Consider the following 21,245-nt stretch of genomic DNA (forward strand, 5'->3'; position numbering starts at 1 on the left):
CCTTCACCAAAAAGCACGTGGGAGAAACAGTAGAATGAGTTTTTCCAGCATTTTAAATCAATGTTTAAGAGAAACTATGTTTTAGCCCAACACGGGTTATGATGTAGGAAGAACTATGTGAAATTTAAGAGCCTGGGTTATCCAGGAGGTCAGACTACCTGATCCTGGTCCTTTTCTGCCCTTTAACTCACCGAATAAATTAGAAACCTGATCTCTCAAAGTTTTAATTTCAGAGCTGTCTTTGTAAATGGGGGTGGAGTGGAATTCCTAATAAATTACATCCTCCTCCAACATTCATTTTTTCTCCCTGAGAAAGGGTTTCTTTTAAAAAACAATGTTTAGTTCCACATATTTAAATTACAGAAATTCATATCTCTTTATGTCTTACACCGTACTGTGTGCCAGCACAGCAATTATTAAAGCATTTTTATTGATATTACACAGCTCTCTGTGAAATGTGAATTAAATTTATCATGAAAATTGATTTTTAATGACAGCTCAGGTTTACATTTCTAAAGTTCATACCTTTCTACTATTTTTTTTGTTGGCACTAGAATAGGGCAGCTACAATAACTTTGTCAGAAATGGATTAGGAGATATCCTGTAGTTTACTCGTATTTATCAGTATAATTCTACAGATGAAAGCAGTACAGTTTTCTACTGAAGTTAATCTGCAGAGAGCAGAACTGGACTAACTGGGCCACATCTTCATACTCGAGTACCTGAAGTTCCTACATCTGCCCTTAGGCACTTACAGGATTGTCTTGATTTTTAAAGCCGTTGAATGTGCTCAGCTTTCATTTTAATTTGATGAGAATAATGGGACAGCACATCCCTGGAATCGAGGCATCATCCTTTGCCTCTTTCCCCCCATATATTATCTTTCCTTATTGCCAACAAACTGCTGGAGGTAACTTTTGGTTTAGCAGACTGAACATGACACTGGATACTAAAGCAGTTAACAGTGCAGGGAATGCTGCATTTTAACCTACATGTTTTTTCAGCTGCTGCAGATGGAAGGGGCACAAGAATTTTCCAGGCTTGCTATTTAATGTGTTGTATTAATATGCTTTCATGAAAACAGTCATCTGACATGGAACATGCAGGAGCAGAGTCTGGGCTTACAGGTCTCCTCCGGCCTTAAGCAGGCTGAGGACAGAAAGGTACAATGTGAAGTCAAATGCAATTACTGACCATTGCAAACAATATTATGTCAACTGAACATCAAGCATGCTTAATGTTCAGGTAGCTTTCAGAAGGAAATTGGGTCCGTATTAGCGTAAGCTACTGTGGATAAAACCTCCAACTTGGTGAAAATGTCACTTTTGCTTCTCCAAAATAGCCGTATTTCTGTAAGACACATCTGTGCAGGAGGTGGGGGGAGGCTTGGGTTGTTTTTCATTGGCTGATGGGGGAAGGTTTATTGGTTGTTGTTAAAAATGATCCGAAGCAAACTTTTACAAGGTCTTCTGTGACTAATAAAACCTGAGTCTTTGAAATGTACTACAACCCAAGTTGCTGTTAAGAGATAATTCTCTTCGATCCAGATGCTTCCATCTCAAGTGCAGTGCAGAGAAAAGAAAAAGGGAGAAAGAAAATTGATGGAAAGCTCCTGAAAGCAGAGGGGGAAGTCTGCAATTTCTCTCCCTTTAACACTTCGTACACTGAACTTGGGAAGTAGCTTAATGGTTCCTCTGCAGAGTGTGGCACGATGGGGACTGAGAAGGACCCCTGCCCCATGTGCTTACCTGTGAAGAGATGCAGGGAAGTATAGTCCTTTCCAGGCTGGGTAGGGCACTGACACATCAGGATTTCATCTGAAAGGTGACAGTAGATAAGGTGGGGTTATCTTCCTCATAGTGTAATCTCTGTATCGGTGAATTTTTCACCTCTTCTTGCACTCAGACCCAAGGGCCTGCTCATGAGCAAGAGAGTGAGAGAAGGTGTGGAGGCGTTTTCTCACTGTCCTGCAAGATGCAGTATGGCTGCTGCTTGTACAGTGATGCAGCATCATCTCCTCCTGTCTTCAGAATATTCCCTCCAGAGAGGAATGAAGATATTTTCATGGCCACCCATCTCTTGGGTGTTAATTTCATTTTTGGCCAGTCCTTTCCCCTACTGCCTGTTCCCTCTTACATCTTGTTCCTGACCTCTGGACTTCATGCTTTAGTCTGGAGAGACGGAGACTTCAGTCATCTCTGGAAAAGCAAGTTTGTCTGTTTGTAAACAGTAAATCACGACTGGCAGCTTTGTTTCATGGGACACCAAATCCTTCTGACTAGTAGTGATAGCTAGAAATCTAAGGTGCCTTTAAAAATCCCAACCTATACATCCAATATATTCTGCAGATGGTACACAAGCAGCCCCAGTATTTACAGAACCTCACTGGTATGTCTCACTTACCTGTTTGCTTACCCCATCTAAAACATCCCATCAGCAGACACTGCACATATTTTGTTCTGAGAAGGCAATCCCTTTTTATCTCCCATGAATTTGAAAATACACCAAGCTCCTCAAACGAAAAATAAAAAGAATAATGAGGCAGACACAAGCAGTATAAATCAATATAGCACTATTGATGTCAACAGAGCTATGCAAATATATACTAGCAGAGGATGACAACAGAAAATCAAGTACTAACTTTATACGGAGAAAGAAACAATGGCAGCAATATTAAATACACTTTTCAGCTATGCTCAGAATGGATTGTGGAGTAAGTCATTGTTGTAATATGTAATTTGAGAGGGCTGTGAATTCTTCTGTGAGCATGTTGCTTCAGGAGACGGAAGAAAAATCAAAGCACAGCCTTGCAAGTAACATTCCCCCCTGATATTAACAATAAAACCATAACACTGCTTGGCTTTAAGTAACAATTCTAACCAGTTTTTGCACAGTGTTACAAATTCTGCTCTGCCCCAAAGAGTCAAGGTTGCAGCAGTGCCGGAACAAACGCCATTGGAGGCAAGTGATTTGCGTCAGCATTGGTCAACATGGAGTTTTACTAAAAACATTATTTCTGAAGTCATTTCTGCCTGCAATGAGAGTTATGGTTGTACTGCAGGCAAAGTTCCAGTAAGGCACTGGGTCTGCTTGGATAAAGCCCCTTAAGAGTAAACAAGAAACATACCGGTATCATTAGTGAATGTGCTACTCTCTTTAGCAGAAGAAGCTGCTGGGCTCACACGAAGCAGTGGTGGTGACAGAACGATGTATCTTTTGGTTAAGCTGCCAGTTGAGCTTTGGTTTATCAGCACAAGACTTACCATACGCATGAAGCCCCTTTGTGAGCTGATGAGCTCCTGACTCTGAGGTTCCCCACTGTCAAATCTGACCACAGAAAAGGATAGTGGGTAAACAGAGCTAACGAAAAAAATAATAATTAATAAATCAACACCTTAGCAATTAATGTGTGCGCCTACCCCGTAAGTTCTTCACGTAGCAAACTTGTATGTTAAATATTCACCTAATATTCATTTCACAGAATGGAAATATTCCTCACACACATTAACTGAGACAATTACTGAAACGCCAACATCAGATTAGCTACTGTATCTTGAAAAGAACAAAAAAGGAATCATTGCTACGGTGAATTTCAAAGTGTTAAAAGGCTCAAAAGGTTGTTCAACTAGTAGATGATTTTAAGCAAAGCTAATAAAACATGGACACTTCATTATTCATTCATGAGAAAGGCTGAGTTCAGACACTGCATTTCAGTAGAGAAGCTGGTCTATAATATCCTGTCTTTTGTTCATCGTTTCCATGATCTCCATACATCTCTTGTTTATGTAGCAATTCTTTTAGTGCACTGAAGCCCAACCCAGGGAGGTCAAAGAAGAAATCCTCACCGTTTCAATAAGCTTTAAATCTGGTCCCAGTCACCATCTTCCCTGCTTTGGGATGGAGCCCTACATAGGGCAGGAACCTCATACTGATAGCTCAGTGCTTTCCAGGAAATAACTTCTCCCTTCTTTCACTGAATCCTTATTAAAAGCCTGGGTCCTTTCCTTGTGAGTAAAACTGCAAGATCACCTTCACCTTTAATTTGCAGCAGGACTATAAGATTCAGATCAAGAGCCACATCAGGAGATTTGTGATCCATTTTCTGGCTCTGGTTCTGATACGTGTCATGAATAGTGGTGTGCAGATTACTCCGGTCATTTGTTCTTCACTCAGACCGCCCATGGGTACGGGAATGGAATTAATTTCCCTGTTTGCAAAGTGCCTTAATAGTGCTCACAACAGCAGTCATGAGCCAAGGCTAAGGACATGCTGCCTTGGGTGCTAAATGCTACGGGGAACTGAGGTTTCCAAAGTCAGCTGGAGAATTTGGATACAAATTATGGGAATTTTAATAGGCATCCAGATCACCGAGGCCAGTTTAAAACATCATCTTTAAGCATCACTAGCCATAATGACTCCAGCTTTTTGCTCCAGTCATTTTCTCCTGCGTATCCAGTTAGTCATTATTTCTTTGTATTCTGCCTCTTTCCAGGCAGAGACCTTCTAACCATAAAGCTTCCAGGAGCATAACCTACTGTCAAATGAGGCAAAACACCAAATAATTAAATGAATAAGCAGTATCAAGGTCCATTGAAGGAAGAGTTTGATTAGGTAGAAGGTGGCTTATGATTTACTGATCTGATGTACCTTATTTTCATCTTCTCTTTTCCTGTCAGAGTGTTCTTGCCATTTAAAAGTTAATGTCTTGATTTGACATTTTCTCCCATTCTGCATCCCACTTGCTATAATTACAGCTCTTCCACCTTCCAGTGCAGCTTTTAAACACATTATTATTTATGTATTTTTAATCCTTTTTTCCCCCAGACTCAAATTTATTTGTAATTTCTCAGGGAAAAAAAAAAAAATCTAGTTAAAAAAGAACTCCCAGGGATTATGGGAGGGGAAAAGGAAGGAAAATAGGATAAGGAGAGTTATTTCTTGTATAGGGCATAGTTGAGCTAATAAAGGAAAAGTTTCATCTCAAAGGGATGGTCAAATCTTTTCAACACCAGACAGATGGGATCATGAATCCCTTGAGGTGGGCATAATCTTTGTGTTCTCACTGCTGGGCACTGTGCAAGCAGAGGTTCTTGCTCATGACCAGTGGTCTGTTCCCAAAGCAAATAATAGCAGCAATAACTTAACAATAAAAAAATACAAACTGTGAGATAGGGGAAAAAATGATATCACAGGGATATCAAGAGCAGGCCAGCTATATAGCTGGTTGTGCACTGTGCATAGCCAAGACTTTACCCTTGGCACAGCAGCACCTCTGCAGACTGCTACATCCTATTTGTTACACGTTTAGCAAACAACACTGTCCTATGGGAGGTGCCATATTTTAGCCCTTATTTGAATCGTTTCTGTAGATGTTTTTTGTTAAAGCATGCAGTGATCCAGTGAGGCTTTCCAAGAACCTCCCCACAGACCTAGCTGCCTCCAGAAATGGCAGGTAAAGCACTTCACCTCACCTCTTTCACAGTAATACCATGAAAACCTACTGTCCTAAATCATGCCCAGAAGCCTCATACTCGCATTGCACTTGTACTGCTCCTCATTCTCCCTCCCTTCTCAAGATAGTCTTTTACAGTGCAACTTAGAAAATTATGATGGCTGGCTGATCCAGGACCAGCCATCAAAGGTCCCGTTCACAGAGCTGCTGTAAAGCCATGTCCCAGCCCTGTGGCAGTCGTAGAATCATTTAGCTTGGGAAAGCCCTGTAAGATCATGGAGTCCAACTGCTATATAATCCTCACAGCTTTATTATAAACTGATGGCTGGTACCACACACACTGAATTTCTCTGGAACTCCACACTGAACCAGAGACTGGAAATGCTAGACGCCCTTCAAGTAGTAAATGCCTTTTCTGAACATCTTAACTTAATAGGGTTTTATTATTTCAGCCACCTGCAAAATCAGAACATGACTCACTAGGCTGAAAATGTTATCTTTTCAAGATCCCAATTTGTTGACTGTGTGTGTATGTGGGGAGGGTCTTCTTGTTTTCTATTTGCTTTTGGTTTATCCTCAATTCTCATTTCATCTCCCTTTGTATTGATTTTGCAATTTTCCTTTCTGCTTTTCACGTTTCACACACTTAATTTCAGTGATTCTCCTTCTTTTCTTTCTGCATTAGTATTTAATATGTGCATGTGTCTCCATGTTAAACACAGCGGTTCTCGATATCTTATCACCTTCACAGTACTCTCACCAAGACTTTCCTTCTTTTGTTTCTGCTTGGGTCACACTAATGGTTATCCTGGCAGTTGGAGTGTTGGGAACTCTTTTCAACTAAATAAATCAAACCAGAAAAACAGAGTACAGGGTTTCCTTTGATAACTCCTTAAGCAAGTTCATAGGCCATATTTATAGTATTGCTGAGCAAATGTTAGGATTTCAGCAGAAAGTCTTATTCCCTTCTTTATTATTAACATGTTAATGTAAAGGGAACTACAAATGGCTGGAGTGTGAAATGCTGTTGTCACTGGGCTCGGTATTTCCAATGGATGCAATATTGATCGGTACAGCTCAAAAAAGAGAGGGTGTAACTGTCCTCAGGCCTCAGGTTTAACACAGAGCAGCTGGACAATGCCGCTTACACAGACCTCTCCAGATGCTTCTCAAGCATCCTTAGCTTCAGGAACAGCATTTCAGTGACTGTGGGACTCTTCACCTACCCTTCTGTGCTCTGTCTTGCCCTTAGCCACCAACATACACTGCAGGTCAGAAGGGGAGGCATCATGGCTCTGCTGCATATAGTGCCTGCCAATGGTTAAATGGTATTTTGTGAGTCTCCTTCAGTACAGCTGGAGGGCAAAAACGTACCTCCTCCACCCAATATTGCATTTAAGAAGTTGTTATATGTTGCATGGTGAGAGTCCCAAGCATATAAAAACTACGCTGTGGTAAAAGCACATGTACATCTGTTTAACTTTACTGCCATGAGTAGTCCCCGTTCAAATCTCTGTGATTAATCAGAAGCAAAATCTGAAGTGTAGGAAGGGCAGGACCAGGACATTACAAATAAGCAGGCTGAATCTCCTCATTCGAGAGAATCACAGCACATACATTTGCTGAGGACAAAAGATTGGCCAATTTCTTATACTATATTATATCTGTATTTCTTATATTGCCATGGCCTCAGGAACAGCATGAATTGTTATCCTGCCTGGTTTTGATCCTTTTAGAATCATAATCTGTTGCTTTCATTAAACAGCTTAATTTAGTCATTCTAATATTTTTAATTGAAAAAGCAGCACCCAGTTTCAATGAGTTCTTGGCTTTGTAGAATAGGATATGATCTACTCTTACCTCAAATCTTTGGTGTCCAACAGTATTTCTAGTGTCAGCAGCTAAGGACAAGTGACTGTTCAGTAATCTCAGCTGTTAAATAATAAGAAAAAAAGACATTAGCCTTCAGGGGTTTGAAAAACAAGTTTTTAGAAGACTGTAGTATAGTATACAGTACACAAATCACATCCTTTCACAATGAGCTGTTCAACATAGTTTTCACAAATCAGCCCTGTAATTTTGCAGGCTGTTGACTTGATTTTAGCAAATTTGGCCTTCAGAGTTTTGAGAGTATGAAATCTCTCTCTGTAATTACTGAGAATCCTTTTTTCTTTTAAAGGCTGATTTTTAAAATTGATTGGAAATTAATTTACCTAGCTTGAGTCTCAGAAAATTAATTCTGTATTCACAGAGCAAGTTGCAAGTTTAGGGAGGATATGCTGTGTTCATCACACAAATGAGAGTTAATAGCTGTTTTAAGCGCTGCATGCATACCAGTGCACACTGTAGAGCTGCAGAAGATGCTGAAGATCTCTATTACAAAGATGAAGAGGATTGGGTTAAACACCACGAATTATTCTGTGTTTTGTTTTTCACTCTTGTTATTCAGACCCTCACAGGCTGTGTCAGATGTTGCATTTTGCCAGGAACCTCTTTCAGAAACACTTCAGACATTGTTTTCCATGTAAAGAGCTGTGGTTTTCCAGGAGTGATTCACCAGCAGTGAGGTGTAAATGAGGCTCCATTTTTGGTAGCTTAGCTAGACTAAGGTTGTGTGGTAATAAAGCTCTGACAAGAGGAAATTTGTTGGTTGATTTATCATTTTTCCCCTGAAGAAGAAAGATTCTTCTGCCCAATTCTATCTTGAAGAAAAAACCAAGAAACCTCACTAGAAAGATTATAATAGAATGCCCCATTTTGTCAGTATGTGGAAGGCACTGGGATGACTGCCATTGCCTCAACAGCTCCCAGTGCTCCTGTAGTGTTTCAGTAGAGGAATTTTGTTCCTCTAAAGAGCTGGATTCTCCTGAGGAGCCAAGCTGACCCTTCCAGAGCTTCAGAATGCTATAGCAATGGAGATAAAAACAGTTCAGAAAAAATGACCCACCTTGGAGCAACCAAAATTTAGGGAAAGCCAAGCCTGGCCATTTATTTATACAATGAATGATGATGATATAAAACATCAAGAGACAGTGGCAATATAACAACCCCTAAAATGATTTCCAAGCACAGCGCTGTACTGTTTAGACAATCAAAATTACAGTCTGAGAGTACAAGATTAATTAAACTGTGACAAAAGACAGTATTTCCAAAATCAAGTGAAGTGAAATACTTAGAATCCTGAGTAGTAAAATGACATAAAATTCAGGAATACCTGCTCTTTCAGATTTATAGATCTGCATCCTCAGGCTCTCCACTTGCTTTACTTAATCAGCCATACAGCCTATGTGTAGACAAGGAAAGGAATAAGGTAAAAAAGCAAGTGGTGCATAAGGGATACTGAAGTTGGACAAGGCTGCATTTTCTCTTCTTCTCCTCTTTCTCCACTCAAATCTTCCCTGCCCTCCCCCTCCTGCTCTGCTTCTCACTAGTGCTTGTTGAAGGCCTGTCTGGGTTTTTCTTTATTATTACTGTTTTATTAGAAGTTCAGTTCCTGCTGTGTCTGAAACATTCTGCGATAGCTGGAGAATAAGTCAAATGTGACACTACATAAAATAAGAGACTTGACTAACTGCGATAGGAGGAGATTTACAATCTGAGCGTGCAAAGCTTTGTGTTGTTGGGTTTTGTTAACACTTAATTTCACTTCTCTGGCTGGACTCACATTTTCCTCTATTAAACTTTCGCCCAGCTTCTTCTCCCTTCAGATATTCTGGGAGAGTTGGGTAAGTGCATTTCCTGAGATACCCTGTTGAAGGATTAAAATAAGTGCTTTGGCTGAATTACTGGGGCCCAGGGGAAAAGTCTGGGGATAGAAACCCTGGATGATGAGACAAGGTCAGATGCTGGTCAGCTGTAATCACCCAGGTGAAGCACTGACCTGCTGGAAAGTAACCACAGAGACAACATGAAGTAAGACAACATTAAGTAAGGGCAAATTGTCCCCACACTCCACCTGGATGGTTTCACTCACGGAGTTTACTCACAGCTCTCAGGGAGGATGGCGTAACACTTCGAGTAAAAGCAGAACTGATCTGTACCCCACATTTTTAAGGGCTGGGTTTTTTCTTAAAGCAGTTCCCTCACCCATCTTCTCCCATCACCCTTTAAAGAGCTGTCAAGCAGCAGGTTTATTTTTGCTGAATCCAAATTTAGGGTGTTAGGGAACAAACCAACCAGGGACACATTTCAGAGAAAGACTCCTTCACATTTTCAGCACAACACACAAGCAAACAACTCTCTTTCTGAACACTTACATCCACCACCATCTCCTCTTGCTCCTGCATTTCTCTGAGCTGAAAGTGACTTGAACAAGTTCCATTCTGGCAATAAGGAAAATAAAGCAATATTAATATTCTACATGATGTTAATAAAGCATCATCTTACACTCCATTCCAGCTGCCAGAATCTAGCAGGGACCCTTGCAGTGAAAAAGTGGGTACCTCCATCTGACTACCATATCACAGCCCCATCCTATCTTCTTCTTCAAGCTCCCCTGTCTACATTCACTCCCTCTCTTTCTTTCTCACCAACACAAGCTTTCCAGGGCAGCAAATGCTCTTTATGTTTTACATTTGCACAGTTGCAAGTACAATGCAATTCCTACCCTTAGGCATTAGCACAGTATAAGTCTCAAAAAAAACAGTATTACATTTTTGCTTCTACATATGGCTTTGTGTAGAACGTGGCTCTGAACTTGGCTTGGCCACAACCATCTTCTCTGTACAAACAAGCCAGAGGGAAGCAAGTCCATGGGAGCATTAGGAGCTGGGTAAGGAGAAGGGCTGAAGGGTGGTTGCACAGAGCAGTGGAAGGCTCCTGGACCTGGCACAAAGGGGAGATTGAATGAGTGGGTGGTTTTGAAGCTGGTCACTGCTGAGCAGCATAAGCACTTGAGACCTCACTGGGTCCAGCCAGACACAGTAAGCACAGCTCCTGGGAAAAGCTGAGCATAGACAATCGGCAACCACCACTACTTTGCTTGCCCCGGGGCAGGAGACAGCACGAAGGCTGTCAGAGGCCACCACTTGGGTGATTTTGACAGCTGACAAATATCCTGGTGGAGAATGACCTATTCACCAAAGGCAAAATTAATAATGGATGAGGTTTGAAGGAACTGTTCAGGAGTGCTGTGTTTGGCTGTTAGGTAGCGGTGGTCCGGGTGCTCAAGGTCACCACTAAAGGGGATGTTTAATGCCCAGCTGACACTCCCCTTTGATTTCAAGCTCCCTTTAAAATTCATTTGCACACTCCCTGGCTGACTGAGATACACGCTGGATTAGTAACACACACCGCTGCTCCTCTCAGCTCCCTTTTCCTTTCACTGCCTTTGAGCATTCCAACAATACTTTTGCTCTTGCTTATCTCAGATATTTTATCTGTCTGCAGTATTTTCTCCCTGTGCTGCTCTCATTTCCCTCTCTGTCCCTCCATGTAATCCTTATCCTACTCTGTGCTTCTTTAATCCTGACTGCCCAATTATGCAAATCGTACATTTGCATTTTGACAGGGCTCCTCCACCCCTTGTCTGACATTATTTGTAACACAAACCATTTCTCCATGCTCCCCCCAGTTCCTTGCTGCCTCTCAGATTCGTCACTAGGATGGTGTGTTGAAAATGTGGGGCTCAGCCTTGATCCCTCTGCCAGCTCTGGGTCTGCAGGGCAATGCAGGCAGCCCTGATGCTGGGGCCATGCTGCACAGGACAGCTCAGAGAAGATCACTGACCTCTTCTTAATGTGTTGGTTGAGAGTAGAAATAGGTCTTCTCACTGGAACTCCCTGTCATCAGGTACAGGAGGGCTGTAGCTGCAAGAAGCTGAAGTGGGAATATTAGTGCAGGTGAAGTAATCTTCTCCCACTTTGTGTCATGGTTTAGAGTGGGTATTAGGAAAAACTTCTTCACCTAAAGGGTGCTCAGGCACTGGAACAGCCTGCCCAGGGCAGTGGTGGAGTCACTGTCCCTGGAAGTGTTCAAAACAATATAGATGAGGCCCTCAGTGACATGGGTTAGTGGTGGCCTTGCAAGTCTTGTGGGAACAGTTGTATTTGATGATCTTAAAGATCTCTTCTTGATTCTATGATTGAGGCAGGTTTCTAGTAGTTTTTTCAGAATGCTGTGGTTTTATAGCTATTCCTCAAAGATTAGCTGCACTTGTCTACATCTCGGCATAAAAATAACCCATAGTACCCTTAAGAATCAAGTTCAAGTAGAGAAATTAAATGCTGTTTCTTTCATAACTTAGCAAAACACACAAGATCTTATAATAGCATCTTCCACATTAAGGTGTATTTATTACTACTGTACTCTGCACCAGCTATTATAATGCCCTCATCTCTAGAACATTGAAGGTTTTTCTTACTAGAGTAGCATCAGTTTCTGCTTCCACTCATTCTCTTCCTTGGAGAAGGTTTCTTTCTGCAGACTCGTGTTTTATTTGGGTAAGGTCTTATTTATCTTAATTCTAAGTACATCCTGCTCTACGTTTATACTGGAGAAGACAAGGTCAGGAAAGTATACATCTTATTTAGACTGGAAAGTGCTGAAGTCTGAGGGCTCCCTGGGAGAAGTCTCCCAGTGGTAGGCAGCATTCTTACTGCTCTCTCATGATGACCTTCATTAGCTCCCACACGAGTTCATTACCTCATCTTCCAAGAAAGCTTCATATCTGCAACATGTCACACGGTGGTAAAATTACATTTAAAAGTACAAAAGCCACCTTAGCTTTGCTGGACTGGAGCCAGGCTTGCACAAAACACCAGTGGCATGTCCAATCCTATCCCACCTTCAGGACGCTGCCAGTACGGAGGGATTATTTGCATGTTACAGATGCAGCAATGTATCCCCAAGAGATGACCATCCCCTAAGGTAGGAGAGGCAAAGGCTGGGAGTGAAGAGGCATCACCCACAGTTACACAGAGGCAGGAATAACTAGCCCAAGCTTAGCAAGAAGCCGGCAGGAAAGCTGGCAGCCAGACCAGGGCACAATGAACCGCACGCTATGAAGTTTGCTGCGTCATTTACGTACACATGAATTTTCATAACAGGAATGTATTTTCCCTCTTCTTTCTTTGTCAAGCCTGAGTGAGTGCACAGTTACAAGACAAAATTGCCTTTGTTTTCCAGCAGTGCTGTCTGTGCCTGTTTTCCATTGCTGCTCTCACACCCATTCTTTTTTGTCATTTCCAGCCCTGCTACAAGCCTCATCTTTGCTCCTCTCCTTTTCTTCGCCAAGACAACATGGAAAATTCACAATGCTGAGGCTAAAGTTGGTCAGAGTGCTGTCTTCGCTCCCTATGTTTCTTCAACCCACATTTGCCTTTCAACTTCTGTTTTAATCTCCCTTTTATCAATCTCCAGATAAAGTCCCGTTGGTTTCCATCTAGTCCAGCCCTTCATTTACATTCCCGACGCATGCCTTTCTATACTTAGCTCCAACTTCCTTCTCTGTTTTATCACCTCTCTTATCTGCTACCTTCAGCTTAGCATCTTTTATCTTCCCCTTTTCCTCCCCCTCTCCTTTTTCTGTCCATTTTTAAATGAACTCTTCATGCACCACAAAGTCCACTGCCATCATTCCCAGTCCTGAGCTCCAGCTGGCCTAGGCATGCCTTCCCTGGCCAATGGAGCAGTGCTGTGCATCCCCTGCATGCACTGCTGGATAAATGGCTAGCATTAGAAATGTTCTGTGAGATGGATACCTGTGGCAGTGCTAATGTGCCACCACTAGTGCATCTTGCTGCAGTCATCACATCAGTCCTGGGGGAAATTACAGCAAGATGATGTACGGCACCAGGCCTCCTGTTTTAATCCCGGCTCTTTTGCATCCTGCCAGAGAGAAGCACAGTCACACGAGCAGCTGGAAATGACTGGCCTGTTATCATGGTGCTGCTGGATCATTGCTTACTTCACCCTGCACTGGCTCCCATTGTGTGCTGACTGCTTGTCACCAAGAGAAGATGCAGGGGAGTTGGACCAGGAGAGAGGAGGGCTGGAGGAGGAGGTGATTAACACTAATGGTCAGGACTGGTGAGATGAGGCTGGTAATGGCTGCTTGTTGCTTTTTGCTAGCTGAGTAGAGTAATAGCCATATGAGAAAGGGAAAGGTCAGATACTGAGGGAAATAGAAGATACTTAAAGCTAAATGCCAGAACATCAGTTTAGTGAACTAAGGAAATATTTCCCCTCTTTGTGCATTATGGGCCTCCAGAACAGCACAGCAGGACTGGGAGGTGCTGCCACTGCCCCTGCTCTGCTTTGGCCATGAAGGGGCTGCTGCAGCAGGGAGGGGTTTTCTCCACACCTCCATCAGCACGGGCACTCAGTCACGTTTCAGTGCGATTGATGTAGTCACGGATCACTTGCTTATTGAGACTTAGGGGTGAAAACCTGCCTGTAATGAAACAGTCACTGTCATTATCTTTTCTGCCGCTGTAGCCACTTAGGCTGGAGCACCGGGGCCTCCAGTTAAAAGCTCAGCTGCAGCTTCCCACCTCGGGCTGTAGGGACTTGTATTCCCAGCGCAGCAGTCACGGGTCAGGCTCTGTAGTATAGACATCCCAGGAGGCTCCATGTGCACAGAGCCTGAGAAATCCTGGACACTGCTTTGAACTTAAATTATTAATACCCACCTCAAGGCTTCCTCGAGAAGATGAGCTGAAAAACCACCGCCTGCGTTTCACGCAGAGGATACTCCACCTTTGTGTTTGTGTCAAAACAGGGGACTTTCACAAACACCTTTGTTGCCAGGGGCTTGAATTATGTACAGGGAACTTGGCGCTCTGCTGCATCGCAGCGAACAACAGTACATTTCTATGGATTTATTAATCGGGTTTCTGTGCGTTTCTTTTTCTGTAGTGGTTTAAGCAAATAAAGTAACCAGAGGATTTTTACAGAGTTAATTAAAGAGGAGAGCAGTTCCAGGCAAGCATGACATTAAAGGCTTGCCAAATACCTCTTTTCTGAAAATACTACCAGCCACTTTAAAGTCTGCTCCAATTCTCAGGCTCTAGTGGAAAGTCCTTTCCAGACAAAGTCGTTCAAGTTCCAGAACGAGTTGTCTGTCTGAGAGTTTGGAAAGGGGAATGGGCAGGAGGATAAGGTTTCTTTTATGGAGAAGATAAGGTAAAGAGAGTATGTGAGATAACAGCTTAAAAGTTCTGTGACTGTCCCCCTCCCACAGCACTTTAACTGTCTTGGTTCCCTCTGAGGCTCCCATTTCAGGGGTAGTGTGGTGCACCAGGGTCTCAGTGACTTCAAAACTGAGTCTGAATTTGAGCCTAGATGTCTGAAGTCTGTCTGACTTAATGATCTAACGCTCTTTTCCCCACACTTTCAAGCTGTGTCCTGCTGTGCTGGCTTTGACAGGAAGCCCAAAGCAGTCATCAGCTTCTATAATCAAGAAATTTGCCACAAACAGCTCTTTTATTGAAATCAATGAGAGCTCTGACCTGTTAATTTCTGAAGTATCCTCCTGTATGCAGAGGGGCTCTGCAATATAATCTGGCTTTCGGATGTGAGAAATGACACTTTGTATTGCTTGTGGGGTGCTAAAAATGTATAGATGTGAAATAGATTGGGAGATCTGCCAGTACAAAGTTAATAGAAGTTCTCATAATTTCCCCAAGTGACATTACTGACCCAGGCTTGAAGTGAAGCCAGGTCTGGTTTCACATCATCTAACATTTCACTAAATGTTAAACAACTGAGATAGAATTTTTATTAGGTATGCCAGTATTTCATAATTTACCCCAACCTCTAGATATATATTTTCCTTTTACAGTCCAGAAGATGTTTATTATAGTCTTTTGAGATGCATTAAAAGGGTGTTAGCACAAATAAAGCTTCCTTCCTTATTCTCCAGGCAGGCTGCGAAAGCAATTTAATATCAGCACACTGGATACCTGGTGTGCTGCTTTAACACATAAGGATCCAACAAGTACACTCCAATGCTCTCAAGGGCAGATGTTTGATGACTTAGAGCTGCTACAGTGGAAGAAGGTAACACAATGATGCTGAGGGGAGAAAGACCTTTGCAAAGGCAGCCCACCAACAGAGTGTTAGTTTTCAAAACGTACCCACTCAACCCAATGGCACCCACAGCAGGGAAACATAAGGTAAATTAGTGACCTTTCAGGCCCAGATGTTAAGAGAGTAGAATAGCTGAGAAATCCAAGGGCTAAGGTCAAGATAAAGAGTGCTGCATAAATGCAACAGCTGTAAGACACTGAAAAGGCATCAGAGACTGCGAGCACCAGGAATATATAAATCACCCGGAGCAATCTGCTGCAGCAAGGCGTGCTGGTCTAGACAGTCTCTTTAAACTATTGCCAACACTTTCCAAAAGTGTGTGGTTAAAATTAGGCTTCCCAAATCCATATTTAGAAATCGAAAGGCACCAAAAGTACTGAGCACCCATCAAAACATATGGGCTCACAAAGCCCCTGGAAATCAGGTTACATGTTTGAGGCAGAGACTCCTGTGCTGAGTTGCCCCATAACTGTGAAGGGTCTTGGGTAGACTCCCCCCTTTATCCCCCTCCAGATCCAGCCTAAAGAAGCATTTTAGTGTCAGCTTCTAGATTATGAAAAGCTTTGACCTGTACAGAAAACCGAGAAGCCTGAGCAGCAGAACCAATGAAATTGGATTTCCAAACCTTTCTTTTCCACCTGTATTTCCCAATACCTATAAGGAGGGACTTAAACCAGGGCCTGTCTCCTTTATACTCCCCTCATTTTCATAAAACTTGCATAACTTCAGTGTCCACATCATGGGTGATTAAGGTCAGCCCCTGTTTTCACACATCTACTTGGTTATATGGAAGAATGCTCAAGGATTTAGGGATCCTGTCACTTCCAGTAAAGGCGCTATAAAGCACAGAGGGATACAAACCAACAAGCTTTGTGTTGTTTATATATCTGCAGCTTCTCTAATTTATTACAGGATTTTTACCAAGCAGGACCCTTTCCAAGTCTGTGCCTATGCTTACAGAGAGACTTGTTTGACTCTTGTTCTGTCAATCTTTCTGCTGCTCAAGCTGTCTCTCAACTTATGGGAAGCTGATTTGTGCTAATAGATGTACCATATTCTCTAACTTGCTTCACTGAGAAATTTCCATTAAACATTCTAAAAGCTGAGGAGGGGGGAAAGGATAAATCACCTTTAATCGGTAGCACGTGGCCAACGAAAAACCCAACAAAACCCAGTTAGCCACAACATCAAGTTGGGTTTTTTTTGTCTTAGAATGTACTGTGCAAGTTTCCTTGTTTACTAACACACCAGCATCAATTCACAAAGGATGTAACTCCTCGAATCAGATGGGACATAAATGTTATTCCACTGGATTAAGCCACAGATCTCTGTAAACAACACTGACTATTCCTTTGGCAGATGCGATTTCCGTGACCCCAACCCCTACCTGTGCTCTCTGCTGGCAGCAAGTGCATCAGAAGGGTGCTGAGCTCAGAGTAGCAGAAACAACGAGTAACACAGGCACTAGACTGAGCTCTATTACCAAAGACACCAGGTTCCATGCATTAAGCTGACCAGCAGAAAAAACTCGAGAACCACTGGGTTTCTTCCTCCACCAGATTTTAAGTTTACTCAGATTATTAGAGATCTAATATATTTATTGCTCATTAATCTTTTTCAGGCTCTGATCTTGTAAACACTCATGTGTTTGTGTTCATTGCTATGGTTTCAATTGTTGCCCAGAACTGTTGCACAAAGTTCAATTGCTGTGTTTTTCTTTCTTATGGAATTGAGTCCTACGAATATGGCCTATTTAAAATTAAAATTAGGCAGTGATTAACAACTATTTCCCAAATCAAGAGGAAACAAAAAAGCCCTATTGAGACAACACAATGCCGTATGCCTTCTGACAGATTTGCATGTTCCCCAGCCCTTGTCCTATTCAGGCTTCACTGGTAGAATGGGGAAACTCACAAAAATACCCTTGTTTTCTCAGAAAGGTGTGTTTTTCCATTTAAAATAGCTTTGAGGAAAATACCCTCCCAGCAATTTAGAATTGGTTTTCTCAAAGCATAACAAAACATACTACAGCTCATACATATAAATACAAAGAGACATAAACAAAACGCTTAACTATCCTTGATTATTAATACCTGCATTTTCTCAACATTACTGGCTTCAAGACAAACTTACCTTCAAAGCACTCATGAAGGATGTTTACTGCTCTGACAGATGCTAAGAGCAGCTGCAGGGCCCTCTGCAGAGAGCCTGATGCTCAGCTTTCTCATGCTTACAGGTAAGGCTTTTTAGCTCCATCCTGCAGAAGGGTTACAAGGTGCCCTGCCTCCATTAAAGAGCCTGGAGCAGAGAAAGGGAACACCAGGCATAGCCCTGCTTGAAGAAGAGTTTCACAGAGGTTTGAGCTGTGCTCTGATTTCTGAGTCACCCAGACGGCTGAACCTGAAGGAAGTGAAGCATTCTGCTCACTCCATCAAGGTCAATCACTGCTGGAGTATTTGTCATGTTCTACTCTCTGGCTGCTGTCAGAGTAAAGGGAGGCAGCCAGCAGCAGTGATGAGCTAATGAAGCTCATCTGGTACATTAGGTAGAAGAGGTGTAATGCAGAAGATTGCATGCCCAAACCCTACTATTAACTCATGCAAAAGTTGGCTGTGTGTTCTTTCCTGAAGACAGAGTGGAGGCTTGCAGAGTCATTACTGAGAATAAAGATGATAAATGACAGTTGCTTTTCTAACCATGTGCACTCATTCTTTTCCCTCCAGTGTGACTCAGGTTGCTCCCGAGATCTACTTGGGGCAGCTACCACTCCAAATTGTCTTGTCCTCATGCATTTTATCAAGCCTCTAGAGAGCATTTGCTCTCAGATGAGAGCACACATTTCTTTCCATGCTCAGTGATTTGCAGTTCTGCATGGCCCTGACTGGGCTGAGGAGCCCTGTGGTAGTCTGAATCCCCCCACCTGGATCTGTTTGATCCTCCTCTGGGTGTACAGCAGCCTGTGGAGCTCTTAACTGTGCATCCGGGATCATGCAGAGCCCTGAAAAGGAGTGCTCAGCATCTGGCTCTGATCATGTGCTCTGCCACAGGTTCCCTGATGGACCATCAGCAAAGCACATGGAGGGCAGAGAAACGCAAGGATTGGTTTCAAACCCAGACCCTGCACAGAGAGCTGAGTCCCAGGGGATCAGCTCATGTTAAGCCAGATCCTTTGGAGAACTCAGCACTCAGTAATATCCATGCTGATGAGAGAGCTGTGTTGTCTGGACAGCACAACATCTCTGCACTGGTCTCTCTTGCAACCACGTGAGATTCTCCTGGTACTTGAATCAAAGCCAAACTCTTTTTGGCATCTGTCCCACATTGTAGGAAAACACTGGCCTTCATCTCCCCAAATGAAATTCTCAACCCACTAAACTCAAGAGGACTTTTGCCTTTAGCTTTGACCTGATAGCGGGATTTTCCTGCCTCGATGCCCACTGGTAAAAGTGGGAATCTCATACTTCTCCCATTACACCTGATTGCTAAGCTCCCACGGGTGTGCACAGCAACACTGTCTGCTGCTCTTTGGTCTTCTGGGTGCTAAAAGAATGAAAAATGCTTTAAAACATTTAATGGCAAATACAGAGTCTTTTCAGGGCAGTCCTCCACAAGCTCATGGGATTCATACAGCAGAATAGAGTTCTCCGTAAATTCATCCACAAAAATGCTAGTACCCCTGAGGACCTATTGATAAAGTTCAGATAGCATCTTTGCCGATGTTCTGTACTATCAGTGCTGTTGTCTATCTTATTTTCCCCCTTATAATTTCTTCTTGTTGGTCTTTTACGTGGAACTAGCATTTTTGTCCTAATTAGACAATTACAGATTATGATGCATTAATTTGTTAACCTATGTTCACAAATCTTTTAATTACAGCAGTCGTCTTTGATGTGCTGTTATTATTCAGCTATGGCAGTAAACAATCCTGCAGCTAACTGGAAGGAACTCATTATTTTCTGAGAGACATTGTCATTATTTTTCAAAGTATTTTTTCCCTAGAATACAGACAGAAAATGACCAGAGAAACAGGCAGAGAGAGTCATTACAGAAACCAAACACCTCGTTCCATCATATTGATAGTTATTATTGAAAACACAAAGATCTCTTGCAGCATAAGTAAGTCAGGGACTTATCCTTCACACTTGTAGTCCCCAAGCTTTGAAACAGCCAGAGATGAGAAAGCTTCTCTAGAGGCAGCACGAGCAACAGCAGCAGGTACAGGATATGTAGCTTTTCACCCTGCTTCCAGGTTTCCATGTAAGCACTGCAGTTAGATGGGACACAGCCATAGAGCAAAAGCTTTTTCTCATTTTTAAAGGTGGAGTAAAGACTCCACATGCTTAACAAGACCTACAAGAAACCCAGAGAGGGGCTTTGGACAAGGGCCTGTAGGGACAGGCCAAGGGGAATGGCTTTAACCTGCCAGAGGGGAGACTGAGATGAGCTCTCAGGCAGAAGCTATTCCCTGTGAAGGGTGCCCAGAGAAGCTGTGGCTGCCCCATCCCTGGCAGTGTTCAAGGCCAGGTTGGACACAGGGGCTTGGAGCAAGCTGCTCTAGTGGAAGGTGTCCCTGCCCGTGGCAGGGGTTGGAATTGAATGAGCTTTAAGCTCATTCCAGCACAAACCAGTCTGGGATTCTATGATTCTAGGAAAAGAGCAGCAACAGACACAGAGACGTCATATGAGAGAAGGGAAAGTGGAGTGTAATCAGGCCATCTATTGTAAAACCACAAGTCATTGTTTTCAATAGACTATTTTTGGCCTAGTTTCCCAACACACAGGCACTCACATACCCTTTCTGCTGGCAGTAGAAAGCAGTAGATGTTAGAGAACATAAAGCGAATGGCAGAAAATAGTGTTGGGTCTCCAAAGAAAATCAGCCACCCCTGCTCATTCCTGGCAGATGTTTTCCTAACCCCGTCTTAAAGAGCTGTAATGATGGAGGAGTTATGGTCGCTGCAGCAGCCTCTTCCAGCGCTGAACCCTCCCTGCCCTCCAAGTGCTTTTTCTAATGTGTAATCTGTGTCACCTCTGCCAATTTAGGGCCATTATTTGTTGCCTTACCTACTTTCCTGGAAGAGAGGAGCAGAGCAAGGTAAGAGCAAGAAGAAGGGAAGACATCTGCTCTGTTTCCTGGGGAGCAAGCCCGTGCCGACCTTTCTGTAGTCTTCAGCTTGTTTCATTTCCCGTACATGTACTCTGCTTTCCACTCCATAAAACCCAGCAGCCACCGTGCCATGGTGAGACGATTGGTGGGAACTTAAAGGGTTCATTTTGTTACAGTTCTAAAATGTCAGATTAGGCTGTGTAGTCACATTAGTACCGTTAGCTTTAATATACTCAATGCCTAATCTGCCAGGGCTTCTTTATTGACAGGCTGCATCTCTATTTGAGCTTGAATAAACTTGTGCATAAAACGTTATCGGCAATGACAGCTGAAAAGAGGTCTATTGCTCTTTAAATTTTTGATGGGAGGCAAGCATTCTGTCATTTGTGATAGCATTATATGTAATCCAACATAACAACTTGATAGTCTGATATAACAACATTCCAGCTTCCCCGCTACCATTGTAAAGAGATGCTGTACAAGCTGCTACTACACGCAGTAATATCAGCACTGACAGCTGGAAGAAGAGTCATGCTTCGCTCTTTAAATCTCTTGCAAAACCCCCTCATCTTTATTGATTTGTTTTCTTGGGGGTGGACATCTTTCTTTGCCCAAAATTCCTCGGGAAATGGGCTGGTTTGGAAACTCATGGCAGGA

The 21,245-nt window shown here is 42.8% G+C and overlaps 1 long non-coding RNA gene across 2 annotated transcripts; it reads right to left on the minus strand.

Moving 5' to 3' along the window:
* Window positions 1–1,600: 1,600 nt before the first annotated feature.
* On the minus strand, window positions 1,601–17,863 carry LOC134170424 (uncharacterized). 2 transcript variants are annotated; one of them, XR_009967267.1, is made up of 3 exons: window positions 17,615–17,863; window positions 7,313–7,384; window positions 1,601–1,817 (listed from the first exon to the last, which is right to left on the minus strand). It is a non-coding gene; the product is annotated as an uncharacterized LOC134170424 (long non-coding RNA). The 2 variants fall into 2 exon arrangements; XR_009967268.1 differs by lacking the exon at window positions 17,615–17,863 and adding an exon at window positions 8,667–8,821.
* Window positions 17,864–21,245: the final 3,382 nt, after the last annotated feature.

This window comes from Pezoporus occidentalis, unplaced genomic scaffold (genome assembly GCF_034315485.1).
Source record: "Pezoporus occidentalis ecotype Australia unplaced genomic scaffold, CSIRO_AGI_Poc_V1 ctg110, whole genome shotgun sequence".
Taxonomy (NCBI): domain Eukaryota; kingdom Metazoa; phylum Chordata; class Aves; order Psittaciformes; family Psittacidae; genus Pezoporus; species Pezoporus occidentalis.